The sequence below is a fragment of the Sus scrofa genome, chromosome 9 (assembly GCF_054392235.1).
Source record: "Sus scrofa isolate SSC_HxYL_T2T_F1_AM1 chromosome 9, Sscrofa_HxYL_maternal_Yorkshire_Landrace_v2.0, whole genome shotgun sequence".
NCBI lineage: Eukaryota > Metazoa > Chordata > Mammalia > Artiodactyla > Suidae > Sus > Sus scrofa.
This window is the reverse complement of record NC_139391.1, coordinates 7,340,841-7,353,699: the sequence shown is the minus strand read 5'-3', so window position 1 is coordinate 7,353,699 and position 12,859 is coordinate 7,340,841. Positions and strand designations below refer to the sequence as shown.

At 57.1% G+C, this 12,859-nt stretch overlaps 1 protein-coding gene across 20 annotated transcripts in view; it reads left to right on the top strand.

The window, feature by feature from the left end:
* ARAP1 (ArfGAP with RhoGAP domain, ankyrin repeat and PH domain 1) overlaps positions 1-12,859 on the top strand; it is a 63,091-nt gene that overhangs the window by 6,693 nt on the left and 43,539 nt on the right. For 12 of the 20 annotated variants that reach the window (XR_014814571.1, XR_014814572.1, XR_014814569.1 and 9 more), the window contains exon 2: positions 10,692-10,787. The gene's annotated coding sequence lies outside the window, so the exon portion shown is untranslated. Of the gene's footprint in view, positions 1-6,392; positions 6,460-7,160; positions 7,291-10,691; positions 10,788-12,859 lie in introns of those variants that run through there. The other 8 variants (XM_084975162.1, XM_084975155.1, XM_084975159.1 and 5 more) reach the window with 2 other exon arrangements.

The window sequence follows — 12,859 nt, the reverse complement described above, 5'->3', positions numbered from 1 at the left end:
CTGAGCTCTCAAGAGGGGCACACCGAGTCTCAGGAGGCCAAAGATCCAGGGAAGGTCCGGCAGTTTTAGTGGTTCTGTTCCAGGACATGAACCAGAATCCTCACCCCTACTGCACGTGGCCTGAAAAACGCACATTTCTCAGTGCAGGGTCAGCATAGCGCACCCGGAAACTGGCTTATTCCAGCATCTCTGAGGTCCCCCCTCCCCCTCCCAGCTCTTCCAAGGAAAAGGCTAGAAGGGGATGGGTGCTCAGACTTATGTGGCCCTGGTTAGGCCATTGTCCCTTTCTGGGGCTCACTTTCCCCTTCTGGAAGTGGGGAGGTTTGGATTAGGAGGTTCCTACATGCTTAAGGAGCAGGTGCTCAGGGCTGTGGAGAGCTGGGATCTGGCAGGCAGGAGGTGACCCTTGAACTTGAAGGGCGGGTATGAGCAGAATGGGAGGCGCCTGGTCGGGGCGGGGGGCTGGAGGCCAGGTTCTAGCCACACTTTGAGCAGTGATCACTCCTTGCTCTCTGCATATAAAATTGGGGGATCTGGAGTTCCCGTCGTGGCGCAGTGGTTAACGAATCCGACTAGGAACCATGAGGTTGCGGGTTCGGTCCCTGCTCTTGCTCAGTGGGTTAACGATCTGGCGTTGCCGTGAGCTGTGGTGTAGGTTGCAGACGCGGCTTGGATCCCGCGTTGCTGTGGCTCTGGCGTAGGCCGGTGGCTACAGCTCCGATTAGACCCCTAGCCTGGGAACCTCCACATGCTGCGGGAGCGGCCCAAGAAATAGCAAAAAGACAAAAAAAAAAAAAATTGGGGGATCTCAGGAGTTCCCCTTATGGCTCATCAGCTTAAGAACCCAACTAGTATCCATGAGGATGTGGGTTTGATCCCTGGCCTCACTCAGTGGATTAAGGATCTGGCGTTGCCATGAGCTGCAGCGTAGGTCACAGATGTAGTAGCTTGGATCCTGCGTGGCCATGGCTGTGGTGTAGGCTGGCAGCTGCTGCTCCAATTGGACCCCTAGTCAGGAAACATCCATAAGCTGTGGGTGTGGCCCTAGAAAAACAAAAAAAGAAAAAATTAGGAGATTTCATTCTATCAATAGATTATTTTCACTGCCTGCCAACATCTGGCTGGTAGCTGGGGAGGCGGGGGCATCAGACCTCAGTCCTGACTTCAGGGGACACCCAGCCAAGGCTGGGGCGTGCGAGAGAAGATGTGTGTATGTGACCCAGTCACAGATAGTGACATCCCGGTATGACCTAGGCTGTGACCATGGGCGTCGAGACTGCTGCCTGGAGCAGGTGACACTTGACCTTGAAGGGTAAGGTCGAGAAAGACGTTTCTAGGCAGAGGGAACAAGCTGAGCAAAGTCCTGGAGGTCAAGCGTCCAGCAGCGAGAGCGGAGGGAGTGAACCCGGAGATGAGGAGTAGGTGGCGGCAGCCAGAGGGTGCAGCCCTTCCAGCCCCCCGCTGAGTAGCGGGGAGGGGGAGCCGGGGAAGGGGTGGGCAGGCCGGGGAGAGGGGAGCTGGTCATCGAAGCTCCTGGGTGACTGGGGTGGTTCTGACCTGCCGCGGGGAGGTTTTAGGGGTCTGAGAGTCAGGACTCCCGTGCAGTGAGGCCCCCAGCAGGGTGAAGCGGCAGGGGCAGCCCAGCCATGGGTGGTGCCAAGGAGTCCCAGAGCTGAACCTTGCCACCTGCCTGCCCAGCCGTCCCTGACCCTAGCCAGGTGGCAGCCCCTGTCCTGAGCTGCTGACCCGGGGCAGCCAGGCTTCTGCGATCTTATCTGTCCCCAGTGGACGGACACTCCACTGGGGAAGGAGCCGCAAGTGAGACGGCGCCCCTTCCCCCAGCTGAGGAGACTGACCGAGAACAAATAAATATATAAACTGTCCGCGAGAAATGGCTGGGGGGGGTGAAAAATGACACAGGGTGGCGAGGGTGCTTTTTTTAGGCAGCGTGGTGGGCATGGAAGGCTCTCCTTTTTTTTTTTTTTTTTTTTTTGGCTTTTTAGGGCTGCACCTGCAGCACATGGAGGTTCCCAGGCCAGGGGTCAGAGCTTTAGCTGCCAGCCTACACCACAGCCAGGGCAATGCCGGATTCTTAACCCACTGAGTGAGGCCAGAGACCAAACCCTCGTCCTCATGGATACTGGTTGGGTTCGTAACCTGCTGAAAAAGTCGGGGAGGGACTCCTGCAGGTGTCTAGTGGAGGGAGCTCCCAGCCCTGAAGAGGGAGCACGCCCAGTGGGTTGGAGTGAGTTGACATCCCAGCACCACAGAGACAGTCTGCACAGGCCTGGCCTTCGCTGGCTTCGGCTTTGGCTCTGAGGGAGGCGGGAAGTCCCTGGGTGTGCAAAGTAGCCGAGTTGGGATCTGGTTTGAAGGCAGACATTCATTCCCCACAAGCCTGCCAGGTGGGGCCGTCCAAACCCGTTTGTACAGATGATGAAACTGAGACTCAGAAGTTGGGTGGACGCCCAGGTCGCACAGCAGGAGGACCCCTGGCTGCCTGCCTGCCTGCGGCCCCGGGCTCCATTCCCTCAGCACCTGCTGCCCTTCGCTGCTGCTTCCCACCGTCCCGACAGCAAGACTGAGAGTCTTAGCACGGCCTTCCAGGCCCTTCTCGGCTGGCACCCGTCCTCCCTGTCCCTGTCCTTGTCCCGCCTGACCTCCCCGACCCTGGCTCCCTGTCCCTTCTGAGGCAATGAAGTGGAAGGAGAGGCTTCTGTGTGATCTCAGGCAAATTACTTCACCTCTCTGAGGCTCAGTTTTTTCCTCATCCGTAAAGTTGGGCCCAAACCCTCCCTTTTCTAGATTGTCATGAGGCCTCTATGAAACAACCCCGTGCTTGTTTCGCACAGCACCTGGTAGATGGTTAAGTGCTCTGCAACCATGACTTTGTGTTGCTTTGAGCTGGGATGCTCGGATCAGATAAGGGGTTGGAATGTTCCCTGTGAGTGAGCGGGAGAGCTTCCCCTCTGCTGTCTGATTATGGAGTCCGAGAGGCTCCACGTGGAGCTGGAGGCTGGATGCCAAGGGCTGACCTGTTATCTCGCCCCTGCCAGCCCCGCCCATGTCGTCATCTCGGCGCAGGAGCTTCCTCTTTCAGGTGCCAGCCGCTGGGGCGCTGGGGCCCCGCTCATCTTCTGGCTTCTCCCTCGCAGGGGCCACCGGCCCCGGGGGAGGGCGGGCTCAGGTCCCTGTGCTCCGGGGCGGCTGGTTCTGGGAAACGGTGGGCAGGTGCCCGGCTGCCTCGAGAGGCGGGACCCACGCAGGGCCCGGGCTGTCCTCAGCCCCCCCGGTGGGGGGTGAGGGTCTTGCGCGACCCGGCTCCCGTCCTCGCCTGCTGCCGGGGATTCCGCCCTATGCGCCCCAGCCTCCCGTGCTGGGTCGGGCTCCGTCCTGTTCGGCTCCTTGACGAGGATAAGAGCCCCGCCCCCGACGGGGCAGTGGTCACAGGGGAGGGTCGTCCTGTTGGAGGAGGTGCTGCCTGGGGCGTCCCCAGCCCAGGAGGCAGTGTCTGTGGTTGAGGGGCTCGTGGTGAGAGGGGGCTGGCCGGGCCACCTTCCAGGTGAGCTGGAGCCCGAAGAGTGAAGGGGGGTGGGGGGTAGGGAGGGTGGCTGCGGGTTAGGGCTGCCGGGTTGGGCTTTGCCGGGCTGGGGGCGCAGGAGGGGGGTTAGAGGAGCAGGTGGAGGGCGGAGGGCGCTCGGCTGAGGGTGGGGGGAAGGGCAGGAGGCTGGGAGGAGGGCCCAGGAGTCTAGCAGGGTGGAGAGGAGGGGGCTGGGGAGGCAGTTGGGGGAAGGGGTGGGGGTCCTGGGAGGGCCTAGGGGCTTAGCATGTCACAGACTTTTGGACCTGTGACTTTAGGCTCCGTTTCTTGTGAGTCTCACTTAGCACCCACCCTCCCTCCTGTCCGACCCTCTCCTGGGTGGGGAGGGGCTTGGGCCTGAGGGGCTCTGGGGTGAGGTGGGTGGGGTGGGGGGGCGTGGGTGAGCGGCAGGGCTGGGGTGGGGTCAGATGCCATCTAGGGGACAAACCACTGGGGGACCCGGAGTCTCGTGTTGGTCGCAGACCTCAGTCAACTCGCATTTGGAAGTCCATGGGCTCCAGTCTGTTACTGGCCCCTGGATCCCTGGGCTGGGGTTGGGGGGATGTTATTGAGAGACTGCGGAGGAGAAGACAGTGGGGGGGTGAGTCTGGGGCTCGGCTGTCCCTTCGGCCCAGGAAGTCGTCCTTTTCTTCACCACGGCTCGCGCTTGGTCGACTCTGTGTGCTGTGTTTAAAATCATAAAGCGACTATAGTGATGGTTCGGGGGGACAAACTGGGACTCAATTCTAAGAGACTTAAAATACTTTGTGATTTTTCCCTTCTGATTATGACGGCGACATGCAACTCCAAAACCTTCAAACAGTGTCGGCACGGAGGCTGCAGAAAGTGATGGTCTTTCAGGCTTGGGGTGGGAGTTAGGGCTGGGCCTGAAATTGAGGTCAGGGATGTCCACTGTCCCTTAGTCTTTAATGTCCCTTGATCATTGATAAAACTAGTTTTACATTTTATTAGGTTGATGCTGAGGGTGCTGCCCTAGGGAGGTTGTTAAAACAGCCTGCCTCTCGCCTGGCCCACTGGGTACAGTTGTGTGTGTTGTGCACTGCCCAAGGGTACCTGGTTGAGGGCAGGGAGAGCTGGGAGACAGCACTGAAACCCAACCTCCCCTCTTTGCTGAGCTTCGTGCCCTGTTGTGGGGCTCCTGATGTAAGAGCCGTTTCTTTCTTTTCTTTTCTTTCTTTCTTTATTTAGTCTTTTTGCTTTTTCTTGGGCCACTCCCATGACATATGGAGGTTCCCAAGCTAGGGGTCTAATCGGAGCTGTAGCCTCCAGCCTTCGCCAGAGCCACAGCAACGTGGGATCTGAGCTGCATCTTCAACCTACACCACGGCTCACAGCAATGCCGGATCCTTAACCCACTGAGCAAGGCCAGGGTTCGAACCTGCAGCCTTGTGGTTCCTAATCAGATTCGTTAACCACTGTGCCACAAAAGGAACTCCTCTTTTTTTTTTAAATGGTCATATCCACAGCATATGGAAATTCCCAGGCCAGGGATTAAATCTGAGCCACAGCTGCAACCTAGGCCACAGCTGTGGCAACACCAGATCCTTTAACCCACTGTGCCACAGCAGGAACTCCAAGAGGCATTTTTTCTAATTTTCTCAGTGGCCCCAAACTGGTTGGTGGCAGCCCTGCTTTCCCCAGGAGACTGCGTGGGTGCACCCAGTGTGGGCTGGAGGAGGTCTGGGGCAGTGGGTATCTGACTTGAGCCCTGCAGGGGGACATGGCTGGAGGTGGGCCATGGGAGTCATTGGTATCTGTGAAACCAAGAATTCCAGGGTGCTGAGGGGGGTCCAGGCTAGAGCCTGGCTATGGGGCCAACACCAAGAGCCCCTGGGGACAGGCCCAGCAAAGCCTTGGGGCTGAGAACAGGAAGTGTCTGTCTTAGCAGCAGAGGTGTGAGCAGATGTGAGTAGCTTCTTGTACACACATGGTGATGTGTCACAGCTCTGCTTTGGGCAGGGAAACTGAGGCTCGGGATGTCACGTGACTTGACGAGGGCTTCAGGCCAGAAGTGATGGAGCCAGGACTGGACCTTGGACTTGCCTGGCATCCCGGGGGAATGAGTTCTGGCCTGGAGCCACTGGCGCCCAGCTCCCCACCAGATGGCTGAGGCAACCTTGTAAACACCCAAGCCCGGGAGTTCCCATTGTGGTGCAACAGAAACAAACCCAGCTAGTATCTGTGAGGATGTGGGTTCAATCCCTGGCCTTGCTCAGGGGGTTAGGGATCCAGCGTTGCCATGAGTGTGGTGTAGGTTGCAGGTGTGGATCGGATCCCGCTTTGCTGTGGCTGTGACTGTGGTGTAGGCGGGCAGCTGTAGCTCCCTAGCCTGGCAACTTCCATGTGCCACAGGTGTGGCCCTAAAAAGACAAAAGAAACAAAAACAGACAAACAAAGAAACCCACCCAAGCCCTGGGGCCCTGACCCAGCCCTCACTGTCCTGAAGTCTGCTCCTTGTCAGCCCTCACCAGTCCCTGGGACTCCAGAGGAGAGGCCACATCCCAGTGGGATGGGGTGGAGGTCTGGAGCCTGGGTACGCGCCAGGTCAGAGCTCAGGGGCTGGGTTAGGGCAGGAGACCCCAGTGGGCCTCCCTCCATATGCCATGGCCACCAGTCCCCGAGAACCAGAAAAGGGGCTTCTTGGTCCAAGGGTTTGTCCGCTGCCTGGCGGGGCTGGAGGGAGCTGACCTCTGGCGGGGGGGCGGGGGGGTGCACTTCTGCACCCTCTGTGCTGGGAGCCCAGCCCACACCCAGTTCCTCATATCTAAGGGAAGTGTCCCCGAGCTGTGTTGATTGCGCCAACAGAGTCCTGAGAGAACCTCCAGCCGGGCGCCGGACCAGGGTGGCCCTGCCCGCAGGTATGCCCTGGTGATGGGCGCCGAGGGGGCAGGGCTGGTGGGCAGCCCTACACAGTCAGGCTGTTGGCAGCGAGTGTGGGCCCGAGGCCGTGGGTGTGCTGGGGGCTGCTGGCTGGGTGGGGCGGGGGTTGCGTCCCTGGAGGCCGTGTGAGGGCGCGTTGGGGGTGCCGCCAGGGTGTGGTTAGGAGACCCGGCCTGGCTGAAGCTGGCCCGGAACTGCTCTTGGTTGCTGTGTGGGGCGCTCTGAGAGCTGGGCTGAGGTCTGGTCTCTGGGGTCCCCGGCCAGCCAGCCTGGGGTGGGCTGCTGCCCTGGGCCTGTCCTCCTCCCTCCTGCTCCCCCGCCGCTGGGCCCTCCCTTGAGCGCAGAGCCGGGCTCTGTGCAGAGGGGCTCCAGCTGCAGCGGGGGAAGGGGCCCGGCCAGCCGCGGGGACTCTCCAGAGGCAGCGAGGAAGGAGTTCGGACCTTCCGGGCTGCTCCTTCCAGGCCTGACTCATTCATGCAAATCAGATGCAGAGGTGGCTCACACCCACGTGGGCACCGGAGGGCCGATGCTGAGCTCACCTGGGTGTCACTCCTGTCCTTTCACATTCCCTGTTCCTGGCCCACGGAACTCGATCTCCAGGTCCTGTCCCATCCCCGGGGCTCACGTGCTCAGTTAGCTCCCTTTGCTTGGAAGTGTGACATCCTGCTCATCCTTCAAGGCCCAGCTCGCGAGAGTGTCCTCCGGAAGCCTCACTCCTCTGCCAGACAGACAGCCGCGTCCTCCGAGGGCCCTCTTGGCTCTAGCAAGTACCTGGCGAGTTCCTCCTGCTGCGCCCTCCTAGGAACAGGGTAAAGATCCCAGGCCTAGGGCTGCAGTGGGGACCACACAGGTGAAGGCGGAAGTCTGGCGGGGGCCGGGCCCCTGGTGGGTTTGTAGGAAATGTAGGGAGTGTGCCCAGCCTAAGCTAAAGCTCAGGCCACCTTCCTACTGGACCCGCAGAATTGGTGTCCCTGGTCATTCGTGGGCAGGGGTGGTGTGACAGAGAGCCTGGGCTGGGACAGGGAGGGGTGATGAGATTTAAACTGCCCTTCGGGGTCGGAATGGTAAAGGACAGCAAGGTGAAAGCTTTGCTCCAGCAAGAGGGACTCAGGTCAGACCTGAAGAAGGACTGGCTGGCAAGGACTAGAGATTGCTTACGCCTGGACTGAGTGCCCTTGGGAGCCCAGTCCAGTCCGGTCCTAGGCCCTGCTATGGAGGGCAGCAGGGGGACAAGAAGGGGTACAGACACTCGGGATACACCAGGCCAGTTTGGAGGTTGGATGGAGATGGACCCCAAGAATGGGACAACCTAGAACAACCAGGATCAGAAGAGAAGCAGCGCTGAGCATGGCTTCGCCTTGGAGGCCTAGGAACCGGAGGGGGTGGCAGTCAGTGAGGACTTTCTGGAGGAGGCTGCTGGGAATCAGACTTTCTGAAGGCGGGAGGATGTGGGTCACTTATTCATTGTCAGGAGGCAGTTTGGGGACTGTCATGTGTCCAGCTGGTACCTGGTGTGAACAGTGACCAGAGCTTGGGGCATGTCCCGACGGCTTGGGCAAGTCACTTCCTCCCTGTGGGCTGGTTTCTTCATGTGCAAACGGCACGGCTGGAGCAGGTCTAAGGATGGGCCGAGGAGCTGGACCTGGGGACGCTGGAGACCGTGGAAGGGCTTTGAACCAGGGTCGGGCCCATGGCTGGCCCAGCAGAGCCACGCCGGAGCGAGACAGGAGAGGCAGGGCAGCCGGTGGAAGCCCCAGCTGAGCCTTTGCCGTAGCGGGGCGGGGAACCTCCAACTTGTGGCCTTGTGGCCGTTCTGTCGCAACAGGGTGACACTCTCCTCTGCTGGTCCCTGCTTCCCTGGGGGCGAAGGCTCAGTGATGTGTCATAGCAGCCAAAGGGCTGAAGCCTCCAAACGGGGCTTGGGAAGGAGCAAGCGGGGGAGGCACTGGCTTATACAGACTTAATCAGACTCGGAGGGGCACAGAGGGCGACCACAAGCTTAGTCATCGAGGGAAAGAATATTTTTAGGATTTTTTTTTTCTTTTTCTTTTTTCTTTTTACAGCTGCATCTATGGCATATGGAAGTTCCCAGGCTAGGGGTCGAACTGAAACTGCAGCTGCCAGCCACGGCCACAGCCATGGCCACATCTGCCACCTACACCACAGCTCACAGCAATGCCGGATCCTTAACCCACTGAGGGAGGCCAGGGATTGAACCCACATCCTGTGGACACTGTGTTGGGTTCTTAACCCACTGAGCCACATTGGGTACTTCAGGAAATATTTTTTTAACTCAAAATTAATGAAAAAAAATCCAAGATAAACAAACTATCAAGAATTGAGGAGTTCCCATCCTGGCTCACTGGTTAATGAACCCGACTTGTATTCATGAGGGCATGGGTTCGATCCCTGGCCTTGCTCAGTGGGTTAAGGATCCAGCACTGCCATGAGCTGTGGTGTAGGTCGCAGACGAGGCTCGGATTCTGTGTTGCTGTGGCTGTGGTGTAGGCTGGCAGCTACAGCTCGGATTCCACCCCTAGCCTGGGAACCTCCAAATGCTGCAGGTGTGGCCCTCAAAAAAATAAAATAAAAAATTTAAATAAAGTGTTGCTAGATGTTTTCTTCGCCTGCATGGCTCAGCAGGGCATGGCTCCAAACTTCTTTTTCCAATGAGCTGCCTCCTCCAGGACGCCTTCCCTGACTGCCAGCCTGGTGAGGGCCAGTGGGCTGTTTTCACCGGCTGGGTGGTATCTGATATCCTCTAGCCCGAGATTCCTGGAAGGCTCAGATTCAGGTCTGAGGTCTGGCCCATGTCTCTAAAGCCCTGAGTGAGACTGTCCTAGAGGGGTGTCAGGGAGACCTCCTGAGTCTGCCCTTGCTCTAACGCTTCTAGTGCAGGAATAGGAACTTGAGAGAGGCCCGGGCTGGGGGCAGGGGGCGGGGGGGGGGACTGAACCCCCCTCAGGGACAGAGGTGGTTTCCTGTTTCCCAGTCGTGGTCATTCCAGCAGCGCCCTAGGGACCCTCATCCAAGCCAAGAGATAACTGACCAACTAAACTAGGGGATGCTACTCATACCCCAAGCATAGGGCTACTTTTCCTAAAGCACCTTTCATTCATCACGTTGAATCCTCGCAACAGGGCCAGACCTGGAGCACCTGCTCCCTCACAGCCTGGTTGTCGCTTTCGAGAGGCAGTGAGCAGAGTGCTGAAGAGTCTGGAGCTGCACCGTCCAGTAGAAATGTAATTTGAGCCACAAGTGTGATTTTAAATGTTCTCGTAGTCTAATAAGGACCAGGTGAAATTAATTTTAATAATGCATTTAATCCAAACATCCAAAACACTGTGATTTCATTACGTACTAAGTAGGAAATTTTACCGAGCTATTTTATATTCTTGTTTTTGGTACTAAGTCTTCAAAATCCAGTGTGTGCTATATAGAGCACCTGCGGCATTTGGAGGTTCCCAGGCTAGGGATGCTGGAGTGTTCTGTAGCCATGTGTGGCTGCTGCTGGTGCCGGTATGGGACAAACCGGGTCTAGACCGTATTCCAATTGCCCCTTCCCAGTTCTGTGACTTGGGGCAAATTACTGAACTTCTCTGGGGCTCGGTTTCTCTATCTTAGAGTGTGAAGTACGGCCCTCATAGGCTTACTTAGAACTAAATAAGTTAAGAAGTGCTTTAGGGAAGACTGTTTACATTGTCCTATTACATTTTTTTATTTTATTTTGTTTACTTTTTAAATGATTTTTTATTTTTTCCATCAGAGCTGGTTTACAGTGTCCTGTCACTTTTCTACCTAGGAGAGCGGGCCCTGTCCCCCTGGGTCTCCCCAGGGTCTCGCGGCCCTTGCTGACAGGCTCTGCCTTCCTGGTGGAGCTGCGTCCGCCCCCTCCCCGCCTCCTCCTTGGGGCAGTTGAGCTTCCTGGCCACGGGTCCTGGGGAGGGCCAGGGGGTGGGCGTCCTGGGCCCCCTGCCCCAGCGTGGCCGCGGCGCTCCCCTTTCCTCCCATCCTCTTTCGGCCGACCCTCCCCTCTGGCCCTCCCTTCCCTTCCCTTCCTCTCCTCCCCCCTCCCCCTCTCCTCCCCCCTCCCCTCCCCTTCCCCTTCCCCTCCCCCCCTTCCTCTTTCTGCCCTCCCCTCCGGGCCTGCCTCCGGCTGCTCCCTGCGGCCTGGCCTCATGGACTTTCTCCTTCGCCTCTGCTCCTGCAGCTGCCACCTCAGGCCGAGATGAGGAGCCGCTCCGAGTAGCCCCCGCCGCCGCTGGGAGGACCCGCCGCGTCCCGGGGCAGCGCCGCGCAGCAGCGGGTGAGTCGGGAGGGAGGGAAGCCGGAGCGGGCGGGGCGGGGCAGGCTAAGCCCTGACCCTGAGGTGGAGGAGGCTTCAGGGAGGTGAGCGTTTAGGTCCCATTTTCCCTTTTGAAAACTGACGTTGACCTGGCGAAGAGCCTGGGGTTGGGGGGATAGGCACCTGCCGGCTGGCGGGGGTCCCAGCTTCCTTGACCTCCTCACCGCAGGGCGAGTTCCCGTCCGTTCTCGCTCCCAGATGAGCATGTTCTCTTTTAAGTTGTATTTTTTTTTTTGAAAATAGTGTAAAATTAAAAAGATATACTGCTGTAGAGCGCAGGGAACTCTATCTAATCACTCGTGATGGAGGGTAATGTGAGTACAGGCGAGTGTGCGTGTATGTCTAACTGGGTGGCCTGGCTGTTCAGCAGAAATTGACAGAACATTGTAAATCAGCTCTAATAAACAAAATTGAAAAGCGGTTCAGAGGAGAGAATGTGAGAGGCCGCCCTCCCCCTCTTGTCCTCCCTGCTGCGGGTTTTCTGCCCAGAGCCAGTTTCTCCGCGCACCCGAGTGTCCCACGGTGTGTCTGTGTCTGTGTGTGTACATCTACGTTTTCGTTTTCGCTACTCTGGATGCTTAATAATAAAACACTGGTCTGCACCTGGCTTTCCACCCAACAGTAAATCTTTAATATCATTTAATATGAACTGTAGAGACCATCTGTGGGTAATTTTATTTTCTCTTTTTGTCTTTTTAGGGCCACACCCTCGACATATGGAGGTTCCCAGGCTAGGGGTCAAGTTGGAGCTGTAGCTCTCGGCCTCCACCAGAGCCACAGCAACGCGGAATGCGAGCCAGAGCCACGTCTGCGACCTGCACCACAGCTCACGGCAACGCCGGATCCTTAACCCACTGAGCAAGGCCAGGGATTGAACCCGCAACCTCATGGTTCCTAGTCGGATTTGTTTCCGCTGTGCTATGACAGGAACTCCAGGAATCTTTCAGGAAAATTCACATGGTTCACATTTTGGGTGGTAGAAAAAGTTGTAGCATGAAAAGTTCACCTGTACCTGGAGGTGGGTTTCCAAGGAGGCTGTCGGAGTCCAGGCGGGACCTGGGCAGTGTGTGCACCTGGTCATGTGTTCTGTTTGTTTTTTACGTGGTCATGTGTCTTTGTAAATTTTTACAAAAGTAAGATTTTTTTTTTAATTTAAACAATTTTAAGCATTGCGATGTCATTGACATACCACATTACATTGGTTTCAGGTGTACTAATGGTTCTGTATTTATATGCACTGGAAAATAGGTGAGACACTAGTGTATTCTTTTCCTGAAAGAGGGCATCCGAATTGGGGTGAATGCAGGCCTTAGGGAGTCCAGCCCTGCCCTGTCCCCTCCTGCCCCCTCAGCCCTCAGTTTTGCTTGGCGCCTGCCTCCTGGGGACCTTTTCAGAGCTATCATGCATTTAGCAGTGGACACATACTGACCTGTCCTTTCCCGTTTGGGTTTGTTTGCTTCCATGTAAAAGGCAGAATGTTTTTTTTTTTCCTTTTTTTTTTTTTTTGGTCTTTTTTTTGTTGTTATTGTTGTTGCTATTTCTTGGGCCGCTCCCATGGCATATGGAGGTTCCCAGGCTAGGGGTTGAATCGGAGCTGTAGCCATCGGCCTACGCCAGAGCCACAGCAACGCGGGATCCGAGCCGCGTCTGCAATCTACACCACAGCTCACGGCAACGCCGGATCGTTAACCCACTGAGCAAGGGCAGGGACGGAACCCGCAACCTCATGGTTCCTAGTCGGATTCGTTAACCACTGCGCCACGACGGGAACTCCAAGGCAGAATGTTTTATAGACTGTTTTGTACCTTTTTAAAATCGCTAAACACATGTGGGAGCTCATCTGTCATCAACATGTAAAGAGTTTCCTTTTTTTTTTTTTTGTCTTTTTGCCATTTCTTGGGCCTCTCCTGCAGCATATGGAGCTTCCCAGGCTAGGGGTCGAATCGGAGCTACAGCCACCGGCCTACACCAGAGCCACAGCAACAAGGGATCTGAGCCGCATCTGCAACCTACCCCACAGCTCACGGCAATGC